Source organism: Chamaea fasciata, unplaced genomic scaffold (assembly GCF_029207755.1).
Source record: "Chamaea fasciata isolate MVZ Bird 193981 ecotype frontalis unplaced genomic scaffold, bChaFas1.0.hap1 SCAF_9, whole genome shotgun sequence".
In the NCBI taxonomy this organism is placed as follows: domain Eukaryota; kingdom Metazoa; phylum Chordata; class Aves; order Passeriformes; family Sylviidae; genus Chamaea; species Chamaea fasciata.
Genome location: NW_027094094.1, coordinates 23718465 through 23744396, shown reverse-complemented (window position 1 = coordinate 23744396; position 25932 = coordinate 23718465). Strand labels below are relative to the sequence as shown.

Here is a 25932-nt window from a genome sequence, read left to right as displayed (position 1 = left end):
CAAAAACACAAGAAGAGAAACCTGCACCTCAGAATTTACTGATGGAGATACAGAGGTGTGTATTTCAGAGCAGCCTTAAAGACTCCACTGTTCTCAGAGGGAATCAGGAACGTAGCCAAGAAACAAGCAGATACACATCAAGGGAACTGTTTTTGCTACTAAATGGCCAATTGAAGCCCCTACTATTCTGTCATATATCTATGTCACTGCAGTCCCAATAAATAATGCTTTCTGATTAGTTATGAGACTATCTAGAAATCTCTACGACAGATACCGTTCACTGTGCCAGCCAGTCAGTCATCGGAGCCCTGATGTCTCAAAGGAATGAAAAACTATGTGAATCCAAAGGACAACACAAACTTGTCAAGATATTGCTTTTTTCTCTTACTCCTCAAACATGTTTTTACCTAATCAGCAAAGATGGCAAACAGTATTTCACAGCACAAAGAGCAGCCCTTATGAACAAGGCAGTTTCCCCACAACTGTGCATTAGATCAAGCTGTCAGTATTCTCTAGTTAACGCTATCTGGACCAAGCTGACTACTAAACTAAATCACCAGAAGAGTTTACCAGTAACCAGGCAGAGTTGAAAACATAAGAACAAGTAAGATTTGAAGAAAACCAAATAAAGACAACAAACAACCTCCTTACTGGTTTTGCATGACATTATCAGATGCATCACTTGTGTGGCTTTCATTCTCGTGCTATCTTTGACAACACATATGTATTATTGATATGTTAAGAGTTGTTCCCCTTTCTGAAGTCAGGCCCCCAGCAGTGCTGCTTTTCTCTGCAAATAAAAAAGGCTTCAGCAACCACAGATCCTCTGTGCCCACAGCCAATACCCTCTCCCAAAAAACTGGCATTCAGCCCTACAGGGAGAGGATAACACAACTGGCTATGGATGAGGCAGCTGGACAATCACCTGGGTAGGTTTCACAGAACTGAAGGAGGATGTCTTAGCATGAGGACATGAGTTATGTATCAGGTCCCCACCATCCACTGACATAAGCCAGGACAAACAAGCAACAAAAAATTAATAAGAAACCTCTTATACAGACTAACAATGAGCAGCAGAGGTAATGCAAACTCACACTTTTATGAAATTTGCACAGGTTTGTAGCATTGTGCATATCAATAGGTTTTGAGCAATTTCTTTTACACCCTCCCCCGGCCTGGTATTGAGCCAGGAGCCTTCCAGCTTCACTTTGGAATAAAGTCAAAGCTGGTCTGCAGAGTCAAAACAAACCCTGGATTACCAACCAGAGGATATGCTTCTCACATTTATGTTAATAGAATGTTACTGTGATAGGCTGTATGTGACTACTCCAATGTTAGTACACTAGACAAAGTACAAACCAGCTTGATCTGTAGAATTATCCATGTAAAGGACAAAAGTCCCTTTTCAAGCTTAGGTATTTCACTAGATCCTAAACCTTATTTAAAAATGCATCAACCATCACCGACTGGAAAGGATTTCTTGGATGTTACACCATTCACCGCAGGAGTAAAAAATTACTTCCTCTGTCCTCTGCTCACAGCTAAAATGTATAAGCAACTGAAGGAAACTACAGGTATTCCAGAATGAGTGATCATCTATGTGAGCCTTTGGAAGGGCAAGTTCTTTTAAAGAATGAGTCATTCCCTGTGGAGTAACTTAATTTCTATTGACACTTACAGGAGAAATTAGGTTGAAAGTGATTTTGTCTGTCTAAGAACAACTTTGCTTTTTTACTGGATACCTAATACCCATAGAAATCTGCCCTGCTCCATAAAGGGAAGGGCAGAGGCACTATACTGAAGCCAGGAAACTGCATCTTTGCAGGCAATGTAGACTTCAGTATATCTTAAACTATTAGAACCAAAAATAACATGTAACAAGTGTAAGGCCATCTCCTATTCTCATAATACACTACTGCCTCCAACAGTCTAGCTGTGGAGATCTATTACACCTCATTGCCTGGACATTTCCCTAGTAGCCCATATTCTCTTTAAAATATTCTAACATTAGCCAAGCTGAATGTTAATGATCACATGAAACCCAATGGAAGTAAAGAATTGAAAATTGCTACATAAGAATTTTCTGCTTTATAACAAGAAGGGGGGAGGCAGAAATCAATACAGCAAAACAACCTTTTAAGCCAAAGACACCATTTTAAAGCAGGAATATTTCTAATACCACTGACAGCCTCAACTTGTCATCAGCAGGAAGGCTTGCATACACTTGGAGTGAACATGTGAACTGAGTGTAAGGGAAACATACGATATCTAAGCTGGAGGTCTGTCTGTGGTGGCTCTATATTGATGTGTTGTTTACTGTGTTTTCCCACAAAACACACCTAAATGGATGAAGAGGGCTTGTGTTGCTTGTCCCACGACAGGCAGTTGACACGAACAAGCATAGACCAACATAATGTGCTTCGGCAATATTCTCACCACTTTGCTGTAATACAGGATAGGATTTCACAAAAATTGGTCGAACCAGGAGTGAACAAATTAGCCAATTGCATAGTGGTCAAAGTTACTACCACAGGCATTAAATGCAGTCCTACTTATTTATGAGAAACAGGCTTCCCAGGTAAAGCCATAACAAGCCAAGCTCACGCCTCCTGCAGCATTTGATCACCCACGTTGTTAGAGCAGCACAGCAGGCACCACGAGTTCCTGGCCAGCCACTACCTCCATTTCTCACAGTCACATTATCTACTGTGTGACTGCAAAAAGGCTGGATCCCTGTTGTTCTGAAACCTATCAACAACACTGGGGAAAGCAAAAGAAATTCCAACTCTTTTTCCTTTCCCAGATCTATTTTTCTTCCTTTTCAGGAGAGAAACCAGGCTTTCCAGGCTGCTAGTACAAACATTATGTTGCTAAACACCGGCCAACATTGTCTCCAACTATAGTATCAGTGATGTCACTGCCATCCATGAGGGTTTGGGGTGTTGGGTTGGTTCTGGTTTGGCTTTTTTTTCCCCCAACAGAAAACCTTTGGAGCCCATAAAAGTGGAAGAGATCTGGGGCAAAGGGCAAGCAACTCCTAAGAAAAGTTATGAATGGAACTATGCTACAGAGCCGTGCCTTTCCACTCCTTTTACAGGAGAAATCATTCAGATGTTGCAAAAACTGATCCATTATCTTTTGCGGGTTTCTTAAAATAATTTAAAAACATAATTGTACGCCATACTAAGATTGCAGACTTATTTCATCTCAGAGAGCACAAAACATTCTCTGTATGTAGACACAGCAACTCACTTCTTTCCTGAAACAAAGTTTTCATTGATCCTTTGCCACAGACTCAATTATTGTTTCTAATCATGATCAACGTTTATTTAAGGTATTGTGAACTGTAAACAATGCAAACAATAAAAGCATCTGTCCATGTTGACATGAATGTAATTGGCAGGTTAGATACCTATATCAACCGGTCCCAAAGGCGTTCTTCTTAAATTCAGAAAGCCCAAAGTAAAATTTAAATTACAATTTACAGAATAATCTTGAAATCAGCCATTTTTCAAGGTAGTGTTATCTTGTGTAGATAAAAATCACAATCTGTCAATTCAATCCCAGGAAATACTTCATTATTTTAAAACATAATCCTAAAGACTTTTTTTTTTAAGCTTCTTTCTTTTTTTAATGCAGTAAATTCTGAAAAATTCCTGGCCCTCCTTGCAACCATAGGGAAAAATAATCCTCCTCTTGCAATGTAGCAATTACAGATATACATGTAAAAAGAGCAGAACTCAAAGCACTTTGAGACAACACTTAAAAAGAAAAAAAAAGTACTCGACTATGGGATATTTAGGGGATTTCAAGTCAGGTTTTCCATAGCTTCATTGTAAAAATAAGCAACCTTTTCCTTCTCCTCCTTCCCACGCCAAACTCTGTGGAAAACGGCCACCAAATGCACTCAGCTAGCCTCAAAGTCACACGTGCTCCATTGCAGATCTTGCTTTCAATGTCTCTTTTGTTTGATGGCTGGTGTTTCAACATCCTTAGCTTGGAACAGAAAAAGGTCAGAGCGAGTCTTCTGGCATTCGCAAACCTGCACCAGGCCTCGCCAAGAGAAGATTGATGCCATAGTACATTTTCCCCAGTCCAAGAGAAGGAAGTGGAGCTCTGAATGCACGACCAACTATGTTCGTCAGAGGGATTCATTTGCTAAAGGTGTTTAGCTTTGCTCCATTCTTTTGTGAAACTTTTCTGCTGGTGCTAGTAATATTTTTGAGTTACCCATTGTCACATGTTACTTCCCCAGTATCGTAACCTGAACAGGTTCCCACCAGTAAGTTGTTTTAGCCATACATTCCAGCACAGAGCTTTATTATTATTATTATTATTATTATTATTATTATTATTATTATTCCCCTCCTGATTTTGCTTCAGCCCTTGGTTACCTCCTGTGCCCTCACACCTGCCTGCTGCCCTTGCCTTTCCTCCCCTGCGTGGGGAGGAGAGGTTGCACCATTAAACTTCCAGTGCGCAAGGCCAAGGTCCGTTCCATAGCTAGAGAGAAGCTGTTGCTATAAGATTCCTTAAAAGCTCTGGCACTTCACGGCAGTTGGAACTACTCAACCAGAGCTGGGAGCCAAAGCTTTGCCACAGCATTAATGGGCTTTTGCCCTTTTAAATTTTATAAGCCTGTCGCCTTTCTGATGCACGCAGTTTTATTCACAGCCCTAAACGGCCATTTCATATTTAAAAGAAAGCTTGCATAGGTAGCACCCTAAAACTACCCCAGGTCATTCATCACCCCAGCACTCCTACTGTCTCTTAGGAAACCTTTGATAGAGCATTTGTTCAGGCTGCCAAGTTAAATCCTCTTCTCTCGTGTCAATGCATTGAAAAAAGCAGCCAGAACAGCTTCACTCAGGCCTGCTGAAGTAAATGGAGAAAACCAATTCCTCTGGCACTACAGAGCCATTAAGCCGTTTGCAGATTATTAACTGAAGCTCAAAAATACACACGGCGCACGATCGGACGACAGAGCAGAGCTATGCCTTAAGTTTGCTTCGGTCTCGATTAACTGACGATAGAGCCGCAATTTGCACCAACTCGTGCAGCTGCCGGGCTGGTGAGCGGGACCCCGGCAACCCCAGACAAAAGCGGCGATGCGGGGGTCCCGCTGCCACGGCCGAGCAGGTTCCACCTTTAGAAAAGACGGTGATGGGGGCTGCACTCGAAGGGGCACCCCCGAGGCGCCGCCCCGCGTCTCTCATCGCAGCCTCCGAGGCGGCACCGAAATTAAACTTTACACGTGCAAAACAAAGTTTACAGTCTAAAACCCCGATTATAGTAACAACTTCCTCCCCCTGTCTCTGGCTGCCGTACTCCTTCTCCGCTACCGCGCCAGCCCAGAATGCTATCCCGAGCTCCGCGGGGGGGGGTGGGGGGGTAAGAACGTGGCTGGATGGCTCCTATTTTTATGTTTACATTCCTGAAGTGTCTTTTCACTGGCTGCCATTCCCCCTCTCCCCGCGAGCAGCTCCGCCGGCCGCCCCTGAAAGCGCTTCCCCCGCTCCCCTCGCACAAAGGCGGGCGAGCTCCGGCCGGGTCGGGCCGGGCAGGGCACCCCCGGCCCTCTGCCCCCGCGCCCCCTCCCCTCCGCCCGGCGGCTTCCTGGACAGATGCACGGGGGGAGGGAGGGGAAGAGGGACGGAGGGAGGGGGGCTGCTCCTTCCTCCTGCCTGGCGAGAGAGGCCCAGGTCCCAACTGGCTCTCAAAACCCCGACACAAGGAATTTACACCCAGGCAAGCTTCCCGGAGCCCCAAGAACAGGCGCGAGCTTCCCCACGCGTCTCCCGAGCCCCGCACGGGCGGCCGGGCACGCACGCCCCGAGCCGCAGCCCCGGCCCCGCTGCGGGGCTCCAGCCCACCCCGAGGGCGCTCGCCCCGGCCGGGGGCAGCCGCCGCCCCGGTCCCCGCAGCCCCCTTTGTGCTCGCGGCGGCTCCGACGCCCGCCCGCCTCACGCCGCGGCCGCTCCAAGTTCGCCCCGGGCCGGGTCCCTCCGCGACCCCGCGGCCGGCCCGGGAAGGGCATTGCCCGGGTAGAGCCGCTTCCCCGCCGCCGGGCCCGGCTCCGCCGCTGCTCGCCCGCCCTCGCCCCGCGCCCTCGGCGGGGACAGTATGCTCCTTTAAGAAGTCGCTACACATTTTCTCCCCTTGCAGAATAAATATGTTGTTGTTTTCCTTTTTTTTCCCTCCCTGTACACCTATTTCCCCAGCGTGACCGCTCCATTGTTTCTGCTCCGCCGAGACGCAACCCCTGCCCGGCCGCGAACGGGGAGGTGCGAGCAGGGAGCGCAAATAGACGCGAAACTTACCTACGGATTGCAAAGCAGCCTTGCAGCAGCAAAATAATAAGGAAGAAGGCAGGCAAAATCCTCTTTCCCCAACTGATTTGCAGCTCTACTCGGGTATTTTTAAATATATAATTTTGTTTATTCCCCTCCTTTCTTCCTTCTCCCCCTGCTTTCTTTTTTCTTCCTTCCCCCCCCTCCCCTTTTTTCCCCCCTTGCCCACAGACAGTGAAAAGGAGCTCAATGTTAGTGGGTGAGTAAGTGAATCAACTAGCAGAGAGCACAGCAAGTTGAAGTGTCAAATTACATTGGCTATTCTATTACCAAAGGGCCATGCTTTGTGGCTGCTGGCAAAATCTGTCCCAGATTCCTATCTGAAAGGGAGCTGCCTCCTACAGGGATGTTCTTCCCTTCGCCCTCTCCCTTCCCCTCTCCTCCCGCAACACCTCTCCCCCCCCGCGCCCCCCAAATCACACCAAGTTAAAAATCTTAGATACGAGTTAAAATACAAATATTGTCTTACAGTGTCTTTTAAGGCGGGGATTCTCGTTTTAGTCTTCCTGAATACCAAGCACTCGGAAACCCTTCCACTCTGGAAACTGAAAGCTGGAGAATATGTATACTCCCTTCGGTGTTTTTGTATTATTAAATAGGGGAAAACCACCCTGGACCCAACACACTCTCAAGCATGAGGAGTCTCCGTCTCTGTCGTCTTCACGAGAGAATTTTTACGGGCATGGAAGGAACTACCGGGCGGGCAGGGGGATTACACGGGAACGCCGAGACATCCTGCTGCTCCGTTATTGCACTTTAGCCCCCCCACCCCCCTCCATTTATTGCCACCACCGCCACCCTCGGGGCCGCTGTTATTTTCAGAGCCCGGAGCTCCCGCCACCCAGGTAGGAGCGGGGTTCTCCCGGGGGTCCCCGCTCAGCCGGGGAAGCCGGGCGGGCGGCGGTGCCCGGCGGGGCGGGCCCAGGAGGCGGCCCCGCCGCGGGGGGGGGGGGCGGTCAGGGGCCGAGGCCCCCCCGCGCCCGGAGCGCGGCCCCCGGCGCTAACAATAGGGCGTGTTTTTGTGCTGTTTTTTCTTCCCCTGCGCTCCTTAGGAAATCCAGCCCGATTTCCAGGGAGAAAATAAGAATAAACCGTCCTTGTCTGACGAGCACCAATCTGCTAAAAACATCTCCCTCGACTTCTTTTCCCCTTGATAAAACACTTCCAGGACAATCAATATTTTATGATGAGTTGTTAATAAGGCTAATATATTCATCCCTGCTCCAACGGGGCTTGTTAGATTATGCAATTAAGATAAGCAATTTAAACAGCACTATGTAGCTTCTCGCTGGTCACATTCGTCTTGTTGTTGGAGGAGGAGAACGATCGGGACTGTAAAGCGATGTCGGATCGCTCGGGGAAAGGGAAAGATTGTCTAATTTTTAAAATTCTTTTTTCAGCTGCGTGCAGGCGGAACAGAGCCGCTACCGCCGCTGTTAACGCCGCTCCCCGGCGGAGCTGCCCCCGTCCGCCGCCGCTGGACGCGCTGATCTGCGCGGGGCCGGCAGCAGAGGGGCTTCGCCGCCCGCCCGTCCCCCGAGGGCACTGCCCCCGGCGCGGCCCCCGCCCCGCTCATTTACGCCTTCGTGGCTTCCCCAGAAAAAAAAAAAAACCCTATTCCTGCCGTTCTCCCTGTGCCTCCAGCCGCCCCTCGATCGCCTCGGGGCGCGGGGGGGGGTCCTGCGGACGCCGCGCCCGCGGCCGCCCCCAGCGCGGAGACAGAGCGGCGGCCGCCCGCCCCGGCAGCGCCGCGGGGGGAGCCCCGGGCGGGCAGTGCCCCGGCGGGGGTGGCCAGCCGGTGGCGGGCGGCGCGTCCCGCCGCTCCGGCGCGCTCCGGCTCCGCGTTTTGCGAGCGGCCGCGGTGTCAGCCGGGGAGCGCCGAATAACAAAGGCAAGTTTGAGAGCAGCCGCCGCCGCCGCCGCCGCACAGGCTGCGGTGACGTCAGGGAACAATGCCGCTGCCAGCCCGCCCGCCCGCCGCCCCTTAAAGGCGCACGGGGCGCTGCCAGGGGCCCCCGTCGCCGGCCCGGGGATGGAAGGAAGGGGGTGCCTGTGCTGGGCCCTCCGCCCTGCAGCCCCCCCCCCCGCCCCCGGCCGCCGGCGGGTCCCTCCGGCATTGCCCGCCCGGACGGGGAGCGGAGGAGATCCTCCGTCTCGCGGCTCCTCACGGCCCCGCGCGGCCTCCGCCGCCCTAATCGCTGCCTTCGGCTGCCCGGAAGACGCGGCGGCCGCCGGGGCGGGAGCGCTCGGGCCCCGCCGGCCCGGGCCGCAGCTCCCCGCGGCGGTGTGGGGCCGGGTGGGCCGCGCGGCCTAAGGGCCCACTGCTCTGTCCGCAGGTACGAGCCCTGTGATCCGCCGAGGGGGTGTTTTCGCCAAAGGTCCAGCACCTCGGGGGCAGGACCTGAGCGCTTCCAGCCAGTTCGGCTTCTGCTCCCGCAGTGACCCCTGGCCTCTCCCCGTCACGGTGCGCTGCCCTGCTCCCCGAGCCACACCGGCCCCCGTCATTGTAACCTGTAGTCCACAGGCTTAAACAGCGGATACAGTCCAGTCAGTGCAGCCCATTTCATTCCTGCACAGCATTAGATGTGTGATCGAAACAGAGGCAGGAAAAGCCCAGCCTTTTAGGTAACCAAAAAAGACACTGTAGGAATACAATAACTGATAATCACACAGACTTCAGGGCATCATACCTTAAGAATTCATTTGCAATTAATATCTTTTTAAGGCATCAAATTTAACATCTTTTTAAGGTGTCAAAACTTCTGTCTTTGACATAGGGGAAAGTCAAAGCAGTAGGTTTTGATGTTTTATTGTTTGAAACCATTTTACAGAAATAGAAGATTAGAAAGTTAAATCTTTGTGCAGCAGCACCATTATAAGGTTACAAGTCCTGTCCACTGTATTTAACCACAACTTCCACTGATACTATCCAGGCTGAAATCAAGTTGGTAAGCACACTTTTTCAAGCTTTTTGGAGTTTTCCTGCAGACTGTGTTCCACATGAACACATCATGCAGGATTTACCAGCTACATCACCCTGCCTTCTTTCAGCAGCCAAGTCACCTGATCAATACAGTTCGTGGCTAGGAAAATAAAGGAATTGCAGGAAATCATTGTAGTGATTTAGCAGGTGCCATTGTGCCCTCTGAACCTGCCTCTACTAAATTGGGCTGTGCCACACACTGTTCAGAGGCACCAGAGAGGTTGGAAGTGCTACCTGTCCTCAGGGGATGTGCAACCCTAGCAGCCTTTGCCAGTTGCAGTCATTCGAGCTCAGCCAGCACTGCAGTGACAGCCCATGTTAAGTGGTGTCACAGCCAGATCCCAACTTCTACACCTGCCCACACAGAGCCCTTCACTTCTACAGTCACAAGGAGACGTTTCCTCTTTCCTCCATAGGGTATGTTGGTTACCCGTGAGGTTTTGCTCCAAAAGTGGTTGCAGCAGTCAGTTTATCTAGTGTATTTATCAGTTTGGTTGTAAATTAAATTAATTCCCTGAGGATTATGACAGCCTCATATGATTCGTGAATTGAGAAAGGTGCCACTAATGCATGTTGATGTGCTTGTTTTCAGCCAGGGACCAAGTTAATCCACTACAAAGAACTTTTATAGCTGCCCCAATTCACTGCCAATTGCCTGCTGTGGCATAATGGATGGACTGGTGAGTTGGACTGAAAAAAAGAGTTAGGAGTTTACATGTATGGCAGGGTTGTCTTAGGGTATTCAGTGTTGCCCCAAGAATACTCCTCTAAACAAAGTCCTCAACTAGGCCGATCAGCCTAATTATCAAACTCAGTTGCAATGTCAGAGTAAAGCAAAAACAGTATTCACAAAATGACAAAGGATTGGGCCCTTTTTGTTTGTTCTAAGAGATGAGGCTGCTCTTCGCGTTCTCAACAATTCTGAGACCAAGAGAACTTGGAACAGCTTTTAAAACAGAGGCTGCACAAGCCTCAGTGCCTGATCTGGGACCCCGGCTTAGCAGCGTTCTGCAGTAGCAAAGCCGTCAGCAAGCATGCAGACAGACAGTTATCCACATTATTCCATGCTCTGTGGTGGGCCTGTCCACGAGGGATTAGACCAAATCTGCTAACCTCATTTCTGTTATATAACCTAAGACAGATCTGAACACTTTCCTCCAGAGGATTGTATGGTAAACCAGAATACCACCTCCCCCTAGCCCCCTCAGCTGGAGTTCAAATTAGGTTTTGCTGCTATCATAATTCATCCTGTACCTTAATGAAAATGGAATTGATTGAGATGGCATGTAGACATTGTGTCTAGACATATCCAAGTTACTTGTATATACAAATTTTATCAGGTATCTGCTATCAATGCAGCTTTTTGTGGAGCATAGGACATAGCACAGACCACGGGGGCCAAAGGTGGGGAGCGTGTGCTTAGATCCCAAGTCCACACTGAGCTATGACATGCTACAGCCACTAGTAACTAGGCTCACTAGGTTAAGAGCTCACACAAGTAAGCCCAACAGGGACTGCAAGTGTACAATATGCACAAAAGACTGCCTGGGATCAGTGCTGATTTTGTAATGGGCTGACATCAGCATTGCTTTTCAGGTGGCTGTTTGCCACACACACCCCTGGCAGCACACCAGCTGATGCTCCCCAGGTACAGACATTTAGAAGTCTTCTGAGCCCTCATGAAACTGTTCATCCATCAGCGCAAGTCTCTGATCTGCTCCTCTGTCATAACCCATAGGTTTAGCTTAAGCAAATGCTTACTCTAATCAATAGTTGTGTTGAAATTTAGCAAGTCTTTTTCTGATATTGCAACAGCAAAGGATGCTAGAAATACTACTGGATGCAGTAAAATTGCACCTATGTGAAAGTGAGGTTAACTTTCAGTAAAGCTGCAGTCAGGCTGTACAAATGAGAAACTGATACCATGTCCATTTTTGTCTTTTCATTAATAGCATGGGAAAGAAAATAGGTTTTTTTGATTCATAAATTAGAGATGAAATTACTATGCAAAGACATTAAGGAAATTTGCTGCTACACAACTGGAGTCCTAGAAGAAAAAGTACACAATTTAACTGAGAAAAACAAATTGAAAACAATTACAAGACATGAAGAGGGAAATAGCTGGAGGTTTGGACTTTTCTTTTTTTCTCTTCCCTTTTCCTTTTGAGGCCTGAAAACTTTTGCATATTGTCTTAAATTTCATGCTTTGGTCCTCCTCAACCTATGCTGCTTAAGTCACAGAATCATTTGTGACTCAGATGAGGGTCTGGGTTCCTCCAAAGGAGCTTTCATGTGACAGGCAAGACAAGGAGCATCAATGAGACATTTTTTGGTCACTAAGGATACACATTTTGTCTTTTCTGGGAATTTACATTGACACATCCTTTTTACAGTCATTCTTTCTAAACCAGGTCACTACTCACACCAGTCTTCTGCAAACTGTTCTCTGTACTCCAAGCCTAAAACTCACTAGGAGCTCTGTGGGATGCCACAGTAAGGCAACACAGACCCACAACAAGCCTCCAGTCTTGCAAACACAAGCGCCAAGTAACTCTGACTGCTGAGCAACCTTGCACCCATGCCTCAGATATGCATGGGGTATATTCTGAGAAGGACCAGAGCTACACTTTAGGGCTTTGTCCTCAGCTCTCACATGCACGATTATACGGGGGGGGGGGGGAGGGGGGGGGTTTAATTACTTTGTCAAAGAGAATAAAGCCATTAAAAATTGCATAGGAAGATAACACTGAACACCAGGATGTATGCCTTCAAGAGGCAAAAGTACAGCTTAAAAGAGAAAAAACAAGGGAAGGACAGGAAGAGAAGGTATGCCATGTATGACCTACTGAAGAGGAACTTAACATATGTGAGTTGAGGAAATGGAGCATCATAAACATGCTGTTTATATAGTGCCAAAAGGATGCTTTTATGGGGTTATAAACATTAGGTACCCCTGAGCATGCAGGCTAACCTTGTTAAGAAGATAAAGACTCTGCCCTGTTAGAGCCAAATCCAAGTCCAAATTCGAGAACCAAGCATGTCTCCGCTTTGAGAAATTTCAAATCAAGATTTGGTCTGGGCTGAAGTCACTTGACTTATCCAAACCTTGCCCTTAAAGCAAATAATTTCTAGGCATCCCAACTGAGACTGGTAAGAAGGGACTGTAGTCACTTCTGTTATTAAGCGCTTTTCAAACTACACTATTACAGTTTCAGGAGGTAAAGTGAAAAAGAAAACAAAACCTTATCCAAGTTGAAACTCAGGGGAATGTATTCAAGCAGAATATAATTAGCAAAGCTGGAAGATGGCCAGCATGAAATATGCAGCATCATAACAAAAAACCCCCAAAACCTCAAGGATTTTGAATGACCATAACCACCAGGACCTTATTTTTAAACTGCTCCATACAACATCCAAGCAATCAGATAACCTTATGTAACCCCAGACATGCCTGTAGCTACCTTGAGAGCATTTCACTTTGTGTGTTAACCGAGGTGTCCATGTTATGGATTTCTATTTCATAGATGACAGAGGAAATACTACTCCATCTTTCTATCATCTGACTACCTACTGCCAGATTTTGTCAGGAAGCAGGTCTTCTTTTGGCCTCACTAAATTTTAATAGAGAAAGTTAATGAGATTTAAAGCGCAACGAATTAAACCATGTGTAAAACATGAATGTTGCAGTCAATGTTGGACTTGTGATTTCCCCTTGTTTTCAGTTTTTGTGTTGCAACTGGGGCAAACAGATGACAAAAACCACCAGCACCAAGTGGAGAGCTTGGGTTCAGCTCTGGTCTGAGTGTCTGTGAGAGATTTTAGTCTAAACTGGCTAGGCTGACAATGTGAAAGGAGAGCGAACGAGTAAAATAAGATGTTACTCTCAAGACAGTGAGAACTGCTTCCTATCAGACAGAGCTTGCCAGGACACTATAATGCTTTGTAACGCAGCTAGTCATGCTAAATAAAACGTAGTCTTAAACACACTTAGGACTAGATTCTCAATGGGTCCTTCAACTAAGCAAGCAGCATAATCTATTTTTTCCCTAACCAACAGTATTTAGTACCACAAGGGATAGTTAATACAATCTCCAAAAAAGAAAAAAAAAAATAATAAATAACCATAAGTTGCTTGCATACATAAATGTTCTGGAGCATGGGATTTTATTCACTAACTGTCATATTGGTCATAAAGCATGCCTGAGAGCCCAAAATGTTACTTTATTGCATTTAGCAGCAACAATTAGCCTCTCCATTTTTCACTGCCCTAACAAAGAGTATTTTTTTTACTGTGTAAAAAGAGATGAAAAACCAAATCAAAACAAACCCTGCTCTCTTCCATGCAGCAGTGCTCTCCAGAGGCATATGTATGTGCAAGTGGCACAAAAGGCCATGAAGGCTTGATCTGTGGTCCATGAAGTGAAGGAAACAAAACAACAACAACAACAAAAGGAGCAGATTATTTTCTTTCCTATTCTAGGGGACTACTTAGGGCAGAAGGAGCAGTGAAGAATTTCGTAATAAGGCTCTCTCGCTGAAGTACCACAGGCAACAAATTCCTTACAGCTGAATAGGAGAATAAGTGCAAAACTGAACACAACAGGAAGAGGTGTGGTCCCTAATGCATCATTTGCTGTATTTTATTGTACATGAGCCAAGAAAAGTAGAAGGCCACTGAAATTCCTAGAGAACAGAAGAGCCCAGAGAACTATGGAATTAGCTGGCTTTCTAATGCTTGGGATATTTATGTTAAATACTTTCTATAATAAAGGAAGCATGTGTTTTGCAAGAAAAAGCATTAATGAGCTGAAATTCCCCTCATCATAATTCAAAGATTAATTAAGATAAATAATATAATTAAGTAATTTGGAAACACTTTTTTCCCCAGTAGTAGACATTCAGCTTGACATAACAGCCAAGGGGCATGTCATGAGGACTCCAGTCATGCTGACACTTGTAACTGGAGGAAGACTGCAGAGACAAGAGAAATTTGGAAATTCTATTCAGGTGAACTACAGATGTGATAGAGGATATAGCTACAATTAACCTATAGGTAATCAAGAAGTGTCAGTGTTACACTAACTGACAGAAGCTATGGCATCCTGAAAACATTGCTGAAAGTATGTCTTGTATTTTCATCTCACTAGAACTCTAATTTAGACAGCTTATTGACCTACTTTCTGTATGTCACTGCTTTCAGTGTATTAACCACCCCCCCCCCCAAACACTTACGGCTATTTTGAATAAGTGCAAGAACAAGAAAGACCGTAGTACAGATGTTGCTTGTGCATACAATCAGTGCATCCCTCCCCCACTAAAGTTTAATAAGGATTGTTAGTACATCATTGTAGCTGGTAATTGTGTAGGTACACATGGTAATTGCATGTATTTGCACTAATTATGTAAATGCACAATAATTAAAGCTCCAGGGTTTTCATGGTAAATTTTTAAGACACTCATGGATTTGTCATGGCAAAAGTGTCAGTCATGTAACCTAGTGGGAAAAGGGAGGAGGAAGAAGTTCAAGAGAACATAGTTCTTAAATTAAATGCAGATATTTAAATATAGATAAGTGGATAGAGGACACTGTATCATCAAACAGTGATGTCGTGCCCAGGCACACTTTCTTTCAGTCTTTTATCAGATTTGAAAAATAAAACCTAGAATAAACCCCAAAACACATGGAAGTTAAAACTAAAGATCAAGTACAGCTCCCCTTTATCCACCTAACATCTCATCCTTTTCATTTAACCAGTGAAAGGCAGAAGTGAATTTGTGCTCTTTTTGCTGTTGTGATCACTTTGTAGTATTACCAGTTTTCTCCCTCTCCCACAGGCCTCATCACACTCCACTGAACACGTCAGTGGAAATATCTTGGCACTGCTTGGTTTTGGATCGATCTCCCAGCACAGTGTGCTGTCTTCGTACAAGAGTCATATGCTGCAAATTTAAGTTGCTTTTTGGGGTTTCCCCCCTTTTATACCCTCGCTTGAGACATCAGGCATTCTTCTCACCCTCAAAGCTTCAGATACAAACTTGCAGGTTTCCTCCAGGGAGCACCCAGACCCCCCTGCAAGTACTTCCCTGGTGCAGCAGGCAGGAGCTGCCTGTGTGTCCCCACCAGCCCATGCTGCAGCTCTGGCTGAGCCTTTGCTGCCATGCCCCAGGGACCTTTAGGCTCTCGGAGAGCTAACTACACATTAATGACTTCAGGCATGTGAAGGAAATGCAGCTGTGGAAACACTCAGGGCACATCTCCTACGAAACCAAAGTGGGACATGCATGTTCCAGCTGTTTAGCTGTTCTTAATCACCTCTGCAGCAAACCTGAGCACCTCCCTAGGACAATCCCATTATCTTTATGCCAGGACCACAAGGGGCTGTTCAAGAAGCACAGCAAGATAACATAAGGTACTATGAAGTCAGAGCACTACTAAGCATTTCACACTAAAAAGGCTTCCCTTTCAAATCACAGTGGTTGAGATCTTAATCACTTAAGTCAAGTGCTGGGTTTTTTAGCCATTGGAAATTGTCTACATTCGTAAGACTTAGACCACTTATAAAGCATTAACCTGATTGCACTTAATGCAGAAATAATCTGTATGCCATCACCCCCCTTTTGATTGTGGGTGTGCATATTGGTCCCCAGAGCACAGCAGCAGTCTCACCGGGTCATATACACAGCTGCCCACCTTCACTCGTGGACACCTCAACAGAGAATCAGCACAAAGAGTTTTAAGCCACTTAAACTTGAGAGCTAGACCCAAGGCACAAAAGAGAGCTTCCTCAGGATTTGCAACAAAACTATGAGAAGATTTATCAGACTCAAACTCTCACATTGGTACATATTTAAATCTAACCCCACAGAGATGGGTCAAAAAAGCTCTCTCTATCTGCTCCCGTTACTGTACCCAGCACAATACAAGCTGCACTCCTTACCTGGAAGACTGGCTCCTGGGTAACAGAAGATCCCAAACCGTAGCTTACAGCCTTGAGACACTTGTAAATCCACAGCAAACCTTCCTCCAAGACTCCCTGGGGCATACCCAGCTACAAATTTCAGGAGGGCTTTTAATACAGCTGTTTCAAATTGGCTCCTCAGCCACAGCTGGGGCAATAATGAGCTTTCTCTTTAATACTTCCTGGGCTGGAGGGGTTGTCAGGAATGCTTTGCTTTTTTAAAAAGCCTGTTTTTGAATGTCCAATCTACCAATTGTTTTCTGCTTTAAAAAAAAAAAAATACAAAAAGCAACCTAATTCAAACAACCCCTTCTCCCTGCAGATACCCCAGTCCTATTCCCGAGAAGTGGACTAATAAATGTTTCTGCACTTACTTAACAAAAGAGAAAAAAATTACCAGAACTGTATTTGAATCAAGACAGCATATTTTTCCTGATACTCTTTTACTTTTAAAGCTAAAAAAATAAAGAAAAAATGTAGCTATATGATAACAATGGGTCAAATCAGAGAAAAAATATTTCAAACACAGCTTTTAATTGGTGGGTTCAATCCAACAAGAAAAACTGCTGGGCACAGAGTAATTTCATCTTTGTTTCTAACAATAGACATATCTTCGAGGTTTTTTTCCCCCTATGGTAATAAAATTCCTATACTTATGCTTGATGGGGATTAAACATGGTAAGGTGTCATTTTAAAATTTTCAATTTGCAGTAATGTTTTATAATGAAGTGAGAACTTTTCAGGAGCAGAGGATTTCACACAAATGCAGTCTTTCTGAAAAAAAGAGAAGCATTGCTAAAACAGTGATCTGCTGTATTAATTTGCTTTAATTTTTCAGTAAATTCATCTGTTCTTCAGACAATGGATGATGGATGTCTAAAATCGTGGAATATGGGGTTTGAGGGCATGCATGGAAAGCAGACGAGGTGCGTTACAGCTGGAGCACATTTTCTGTCTGTCTGTAGGGAATTTATTTCAGCTTGTCTTTGTTGTACAGCAGCATTGCCAGGTTAGGTTAGAGCTTTAACTTGTGCTAACGCAGGACCAAAGGTCTTTCGGATGTTTATGTCTAGTGGCAACTTGGATGATAAACACTTGCTTCCAGCAAAGGGACTACCCCAGCTGAGCAAGCCTGCAATCCAGTAAGGTCCCCTGGATCCAATGCTGCCCAAATATATTTGCATAGACAGGAAAAAACCTCATGCCTCTGTGTAGGGAAGATTTACATTTCACAAGGAGAAAAATTAATTTGCCTGGGCTCGAGGGATTTTTTTAAGACCTAGTGAATTGAAGGCATTTATGATATCTGCTAATATTATCTGTATATGTCCTTTTGATATCTCATACTCCAGCTGTGATGTCTGGTGATGCCAGGCCTGGTGCAAACACAGAGCTCTTCTCTTTGTATTGCCTAAATGTCACTGTTGCTTTTCCAATATGTTTCAAAGATCTTTTCACCAGCAAGGTCAGTACCAGCACCTCCATTTCACCGGTGGGAAAATTGTATCATCAAAAAGTGAAATGACCATAGTCACTTAGAAAACCAATAGAAGGAGGCAATGTAGATTTTTTAGTACTAGTCCTACTCACTCTTTTCTGCTCCAGTGCAAACACCTTTTTTTTTGTGAAGCATCTCTCTGGTTAGTGCCTAATTTATGAAAATAGTTTTGCTTAATCAGATTAGCAAAACCAGTTTGATGGTACATCTGACATTCACATTCCTTAGCAAGAAAACTTGCACTCTACTTGTCTGAAAATCATGTTCTGAGTCACTGATAGTGTCTCAAATTGATAGCTTGGACACAAAAATATCTGCAGTTAGCAAACAGTTTATTTAGAAATTAAACATCTGTGCAATTCTTTTGGCCTGCCTGAAAAATATGAATAAACATTGTTAAATACAAGTAGATCTAGTAAATACAAATATATGCATATCAATGAGCCTCACAGGTGGTGGTTGTGAAATGAACTGGTTGCTCTGAGATCCTCCCCAGAGAAACGCTGACACAGCAGGTTATTAGCAGGGACTGTTGGAATATACAAACCATGTCTGTTCCAAACCTGTCCACACCAAACCTGCCCTTTACAGGATATTTGCAATCCAAGCACCCAGCAACAGAAGATACTCTTACAAATCCAGGCATCAGGATTTACTCAAAAATCAGTGGCAGATGCTTGACCAGAACCTGCACCTGAACCTGTTTCTGAAAGAGAAACTGCATTGTCAAGTGCCTTGTTCCAACAAGTCGGCAACAGTGTCTGCATATTTTAAATCGCTGTGTTGAATCATAGTCATTTAAATGGAACTTAAACCACCTGAGTATGTTGTCCTTACTATCCTCCTACAAACAGCTGTGGAGCTTTCCTCTTGTAGGGCAGGCACAGCCCCGTAAATTCATCCGTGGTGTGAGCCAAAGCTGGGCAGTTATTTTCTGTTGCTGTATCACAATATATGGTGACAAAGGGAAGTGTATTAGCAGGAGTTTGCTGTGATTGTTCTTTTAAGGAAGAATAACATCACTATAGTTCCAAGCAAAATTACACTCGTTCCACTTTCCCTTCCCCTTGAAAATTTGAAAATGGAAAAGTGATCATTTAAGTAATCATTTCTTTAGCTGTGGGGTTTTATTTCATTTAATCTCTCTATATATACCTTTTTCCAGTATAGACACTGAAACAGCAGCTATTTGATTTTCTGTTAGTGATTCTACCTTTTCTGTGACTGTTTTGCTTTAAACAGTGGCTCATGCAGCAAGTTTGACTTGAATTAATGGCTTCCTGACTTTTGATGAATTTTTTTTTGTGAATGCTACTTTTCTGTACTTTTTATTTTCTTTTGGCAACTGACATGCAGCAGTTATACTCCATCGAAATAGTCCCAAGCTGTAGAGTGGCTTTAAGACCACTTCCTACCACATCTTTAAAAACCTGAAATATCCCCAAAACTTGGAAGCTCCTATGGCATACATTGATTGTATGGCTGCTACTATGGATTTTGTTTAAACACTGAATCAAACTTGTGAATGGAAACAAGAAACCAAAGTTATTTTGATTCACACTGCATAATTTCATGTGACGGGAAGAGCAGAGGTTACCAGTGACACCTCCAACCTTATGTTCTACAGTGGCTTAGTACGACTTGAAGACGAGATCAGTGGAATACAAGGTACCCTCATCAAAGCCCTGAAATCGTAAGACACATTTACCAAATGAAATCTTAGTGAGGCAATCCTTCCTAATGCAGCCCATCCTCTCTTCAGTCTTGCTTCTTTGTGTGATATTTTAGAATCAGTCCTTGGGGACTAAAGGGAGACCTTGTCTGGCCCTACAGAGCAGGGAAGAGACAAGCAGAGCAACCATCCATCTCTGTCACAAATGATGGACATGGGAAAAAGTAAAAAAGTGATAAAAACAATTCCTTAGCCTGATATGAAACATCCATCCTCTCTTGTTTTAAATTGAACTGCAGGAAAGGGTACAGAGAAGTGACTGATCTTTTAAAATATATGAACAGTCTTTTTGCTGTTTTATAGGAATGTGGAAGACACATCTTGCCAGAGCTGAATTCATGTAATTCATTAAATATTTAGACATCTGTAGTGAGATTATTTTTCATATTTTAATTTAAAAACCCTGCACTTCTCAGTCTTTTTTGCTGTTTAGACTACTGAAGAAGGTAGCTATTTCTCTGGGGAAAATGTATGCGAAAAAAACTGGCAGTACTTAAATTTCAAGTATTATAAAACATGTAACAAAAAGGCTGTTGCTCTCTTTTTAAGGAAGCTGAACAATGAATCCCACTGGGCATTGATGGGAGCAGAGTCAAACTTCCCTCCATTTCAGTGGTTTTATTCCACTTTTGTGACATGAAATTAAGACCCAAGTTATACAAAACGCTCAACAGGGAAACTGATGCAGTCCAGTGCCTTCTCTGAGGGACCATTTGAATACAATTTGTTGCAAGATTAGAGTCAGGGGCTTTTTGCTCCATGTCTCTCTCCTTCAATTCTATATTTCTGTTGTTATGTTTTTCTTGGTACATTTTAAATTGGTGTCTGCTTCTTTAATTGTTTGGCTGCCAAAAATCAGCAATGAAGAGTTTGACTTCAGAGCAAGATTCAGGCACGTAGGAAAAGTGATAATAGTTTATGAGATATGTAAGGACCCATTTCTGCAAGCCTGAGTCAAGTCCTAAATGACCTGAGAGTACAGTCATGGGACATTCACAGTGAAAATGTAGCATCCAACTTCAGCTGTCCTCCTTTGGCAGAGGTCATAGTCTCCTGGAACAATGCTGCAAGATAAAGCTGCTCCTCGGAAGTCAGGGGAGCTCCTTTGAGTCCGGCTGCCAAGTGGTATATATCGAATCTAGTTCTGTACATTTTAGTTTGATGGTAAGATTTCTACTTCAGAATTTGTTTTCATTCAAAGTGTGAATAAAAAGCAGTTGGCACATTGTAGATTTCTCCTGCATATTTAACAAACCATGCTTGTCATCAAAATATTCAGCAGTAATATCAATGTTGCAATACTTGGTATACTGTAACGTTGGAATCCAAAGAAATTGAAATGAGTCAGCATGAAATGTTTTCCTCTTATCAAAATAATTTAGAGTATTAAAACAGTGCATTTCTGCTCTCTGCCTTGGAAAATGTCATCAAAATCACCATATTCTCACAAAAGGTTTGGATTTTCCTTTTTTTTTTTTTTTTTGGAGAAGTATATGCTGTATGCTCTCTGTCAGGTGAGATGGCTGGAAGAGGCAGAAGGAAAGGATCAACTGGGCTTACACAGGAGTAAGAGAGAGCAGGCAAGTGCAGCATGGTGTGTGCTAGTGTGTGTTAATTCACATGTACCTGCTTAGAGGGATCCGTGGTCAGCTCAGAACATTGTGATGTGCCCAATTTTTCTGTATGAGTAAAGAAGAGTATGAATACTTGAATAGCCGAAGCCTGTGCTGGAGTAAAAAAGCCAGCCCTACTACAAAGAAATTCTTGTGCCTCTAATTACCCTTCTTCACCTATAGGTGGAATTTCCACTCCAACAGCTTTAGCAAGGAGCCTGTCGGCCTGGGAGGAGATTTCTGTTTGTCTTTGTACAGCAAACACTGGCTCTGTTGTGCAGCGCCAGTTTCTGATTCTAATGATTTCCTGAATTCATTCTCTTTTGTACCTCAGGGAACGAAGAAGTGATCCTCTTGAAAATTCAGATAATTGCTTTTATTTGATTTTTATTAAACCTCATTCAAGAATAATATGATGGCTTTTTTTAATTATTACATTGTTCATCACTGTGGCATTTTAAAATTTTCTTTTCTAAAAGAAAGAATTTACTAAGTCAAAGATTTAATTCTATGATTTTTGCTGAAAGAAAACTGAGAGCTCTTTTTGAGGTTGGTTTTGATTTCAAAGACTTTTGTAACATTGGTATCTATCTACTGTCTCTACTTCTTCTTTTTAACGGCTCAGGCTCCTTCCCCAGCCCCAGCCAGCAGCGCATGCTGTGGTTTATTGTGTGTGCATCTGGAGCTGGCTGGGCTGGCATGGCCCCGGCTGTGCCCGGCTGCTGCTGAGGGGAGGCAGGGCAAGGGACGCTCTTTCTCCCCTGCTGTGGCTATCACATCGCCTGGGAGACGCCGATAGCAGCTCTGGGGAAACTGCAGGCTCCAGCTCCATCGGGAGATAAGCACGGGGTCAGGCACAGAGTTGCCATAGGGGTTATCCCGCCACAAAGTAGGAGGAAAGTCTCCCTCTCTGGCTTTGGCTTAGTCTTGGGCTCTGGGGTGACCACTTAGTCTTCTTGCTGGGGAGCAGGAAGCGTGGCAAAGTCCTATTCCTTGCTTCCTTCTTTCCTTTATCCCTCCCTCCCTCCCTCCCTCCCTCCCTCCCTCCCTCCCTCCCTCCCTCCCTCCCTCCATCTCTCCATCCATCCCTATGTCTCTTCTGTAGCTGATGTTACAGGTATGATTCTCATTGTATTCACAGGGTGACTGATGAAGAGAAGCAAAATGTTATGCACTTAGGAGAGATAAAAGTAGACAAAATTCAGGACTGACCACTTCATGTTGCTTACATACAGTAACAAATATGGATTTGGGAAATTTAATCTAATTACCTCTTTGCTGCCAGTGTGGCATCATCCACCATCCTTTAATAAGTCACACACAGAGCTACTTGATGTGTACTTTTATGAGAACTATTATTTTTGAGTATTATTTTAAGAATTGGTCATTTAAAGACAAGTGTTTGGGAACATGAGATTTTCATATACTTTTAAAGCAAGTTTTCCCCTTTTTCCATTTTATCACAGGAAATGACATCTCAGAACACTGTGAAGACTTTGTAAAAGGCTCTTTTGATTTGCAAAAAGTTTTTAACAAGAATCCAGTCATCTTAGTTAATCCCTTTAAACTGTGTAAATATTTACTTTTAAGTGGAGTTTCAAATACTCAATGAGCTCCACTCTCAGTTTACTCAGGACAATTCTCATTGACTGGGAATTACAGCTGAAGACTGCTGGGGTTTACCTTGGGTCCTCATGGTTACAACTGGTGATGGCAGTAAGGATGATGGGATATCTGTTGTTAGCATATGCATCTGTCCATGAATAAGTGGGTCCCCCAGGACTGCTTTTAGTCAGCTGTTGGGCTCCTGTCACATCTGTGATGTTCTGTACCCCCCACAAGGTTTCCAGAAGGGCCCATGGTCATTAAAATAATCAGTGTGGGACTTACAAAACAGCGTGTTCACCCTTGTCTGTTCATCCATGTATTTTTGGAAGAAATGTGGCAATTTGGCAACAGCTTGACCCCTGCTCAGAAGGGTGACAGAGAGGACCAGTCACAACCCCCACCACCCTGCAGAGGGTTATGTGCCCTGAATGAGCAGCTGATCCCCATCCACAGGACACAGTTTTGTTACCAAAAGCCTGTAAACACAGACAGGGCTTCAACAGCTCTTGGAGGATAATGGACAGCTACAGCTGCTTCAGCATAGGTGTCTTTGACAGAACTAAAGACTCTTATTAGGCACTGCAGCCACTTCCCATGGTTATCTGCAACCTATAATTTGTGAGAGAAGCACATTTTTAATGTAACTGGCACATAGACTTTTGTTTTCTAATTTTGATGGAGTAATGGCAACAGACTTTGCCCTGCAGGACAAAAGACACGCAGATGGAGCACCATTTCATTATATAGTTACCCTGTTTCACCTTCCCTTTCTTGAGACAAGGGACAGGATATTTCATATGACACGAGACAGCTTGCCCTTGCTCCTCTCTGGTAGTAGATGTATTTGGATCAGAGGAGAAGTTGCTGGGTCCAAGATGTGACTGACATCACATTCCTTAAATTATCTGGTCAATGTGTCCTACTCACATCCTTGGTATTATTAAGATTTTTTTGTTCCATTTTGAGCTGGGTTTTCCTTTGCTTTTTCTGAACAAAAAAACATTGCTGTCTGTAATGGCTGGGAAGTTTAATTCAGTAAGTCCTCTGTTACTGCAGTGACATAGGATATTCACACTACTCTGATGCACTTCTTATCTGTCTGTGATAAATTATAAATCCCTGGCCTTTTTTTTTTTTTTTTTCCTTTTTTTACTATAGTTCTTATTTATCCTGAGGAGCATGAAAAAACATTTCCGTGGTGGAGGGTGTGGAGTTATCAAGCTGAGGAGTCTTCTGTCATTAAATGTCTCCCACACCATTGCAGGAGTCACTTTGGATGATCTGGGTGACCCCTTCCAGTGCCACAGGGTGTCCCAGGCAGGGGCGATGTTTCCTATCTGGTAACATGGTAACAGAGAAAGGCCTCACCTCACTCTCATGATCTTCGGGGGGGGGGGGGGGGGGGGGGGCACCACATGGATATAGAGAAGGCAATTGAAATAATTAAAATCTTGCCTGGCTCCTCAGGATAACGCCTGGCCTCGGACACCGTGTTCCTTGTCATTTTCCTGACCATGTCTTACTTGGTCACACACTGTTTGCACTTAATGTTAGTGAAGCAAACTGAACATTATAAAGCTATGGCAAAGATCAGAAGGCAGAAAAAGGTGAGTAAATATAAACAGTGAAGTGAAAGAATGTGACCGGAGAGCAGCGAGTGCTAAATGGTGTGTTTCACAAGAATCTGAGCATGAGCTTCCCCAGGAACCACGCACATCTTTGCAACACAGCTCTTAAGTCTCCAGCTAGTCACCCTTTTCCTTCCAGATTAATACTCATTTTAAGACACCTCTGCTTCTGGCTACTGCTGGCTCTGGGGTATTTATTTTCTGAGAGACTGGCTTTCACATCATGTAATAAATTACTGGGATATATGGGGCATGCAGAGAACTGCTGGGTACATTTCAACTAAAAAACCAGACTGGATCAATCTCTCTGCATAGACATATTTCATTTTGTGAGTAGGAAAGGAAGCTATAGATGATTTTTCTGGATTTTCCCCCACAAAGAGGAAAAAAAATTGAAAATGGTAATAACCTCTCTTTGCTTTTAATTTCTTTTCTGGTAGAAGTTTGCTAAAATTCAACATTTTCAGAAATATTTTAAGCTTAAATAAAGTAGATCTGGATCTGAAATTTAACTAAATCAGAAATGCAAAACCTTTTATCATTGCTTTCACCTGATGTTAAAGATTCTTCATATTACCATGATCCAGTATTTTGGGTTGTTGAGTCACCCCACAGAGTGACTCTGGAGCCCCCATCCGCTGTCACAGCTGTGGCAGTTCATACCATATTGAGATTTCTTCTGTGTTCTAACTGCTTTGCAGAATAAATGGGCAAAGGCACTGCTTCTTTGCTTGGTCTCTTTGGAATCACTCAAAAATAAACCAGCACACATCAGATGAACCCTACATGTTTTGTCTCTCAGATTCTTCACCATCTGGAACAGTTTCCTTAGGGCTCAAGAGTTTTTTCCTGAAGACCGCCCCCCCACTGAAGCATGCTTTTCTCTTCCTCTCTCCTCCCCAAAAACTTCCTTTTGAACATTATGAGTCCGTTATACATTTCCTTATTATTGTATGGTCTCATGGTTGGTCAGAGGAGTGTCCTGTGTCAAAGTCTGTTTGTTGTCCTTTGGCAGTGCTTTAATAGATGACAGTCCATTCCAGTGTACAGTAGATCCCCAGCCATGTTGACATTTAGGAGAGCAGAGAAGCTCTGCAGCAAATCTCTCCATCATTCCCATTTGTCCTGTGCTGGTTTCATTTGCTGTTTTGGTGCATATGCATCGTATTCCTTGGGAAGAAAACTGAACCAGAAGTTCTATTTGAGGTACACGCCAGTGGTGCTTCAATCCCTTTAGAGGGAAAAGACATCCATGGCCTACACTTAAACCACATGGATTTGGGATGTCCAGTCCAGTAAATCAAACTAAATGAATCTAAAGTAAAATGCCAAATCACATGCACTCTAAATGTGACTGTGAGCCCTCTCAGCCAGCTGCACTGTCCTACTGCTCTGCTCTTACTGTGCCTAATGGCTCACTAATGTAGGCAAAGTCAGAGGCACATAAAAGGTACAGCAGTTTTATATCATCAGCTTCCTAAAATCAATGAGTTCATAAGTTTCTGAGATCATTTAAGCTCCTGACTTATGTCTTCGGGCAGCCAGCAATATACAAATCGTA

The 25932-nt window shown here is 44.4% G+C and overlaps 1 protein-coding gene and 1 long non-coding RNA gene across 9 annotated transcripts in view; one reads left to right on the top strand and one right to left on the bottom strand.

Moving 5' to 3' along the window:
* The window catches only part of ZMIZ1 (zinc finger MIZ-type containing 1), a 339063-nt gene extending 332654 nt beyond the window's left edge, over positions 1-6409 (bottom strand). For all 8 annotated transcript variants that reach the window (XR_010722301.1, XM_066191513.1, XM_066191512.1 and 5 more), the window contains exon 1: positions 6321-6409. The gene's annotated coding sequence lies outside the window, so the exon portion shown is untranslated. The remainder of the gene's footprint in view (positions 1-6320) is intronic.
* Positions 5502-7140, top strand: LOC136294077 (uncharacterized). Its single transcript, XR_010722302.1, has 3 exons — positions 5502-5748; positions 6222-6413; positions 6950-7140. It is a non-coding gene; the product is annotated as an uncharacterized lncRNA (long non-coding RNA).
* The last annotated feature ends 18792 nt before the right edge of the window (positions 7141-25932 follow it).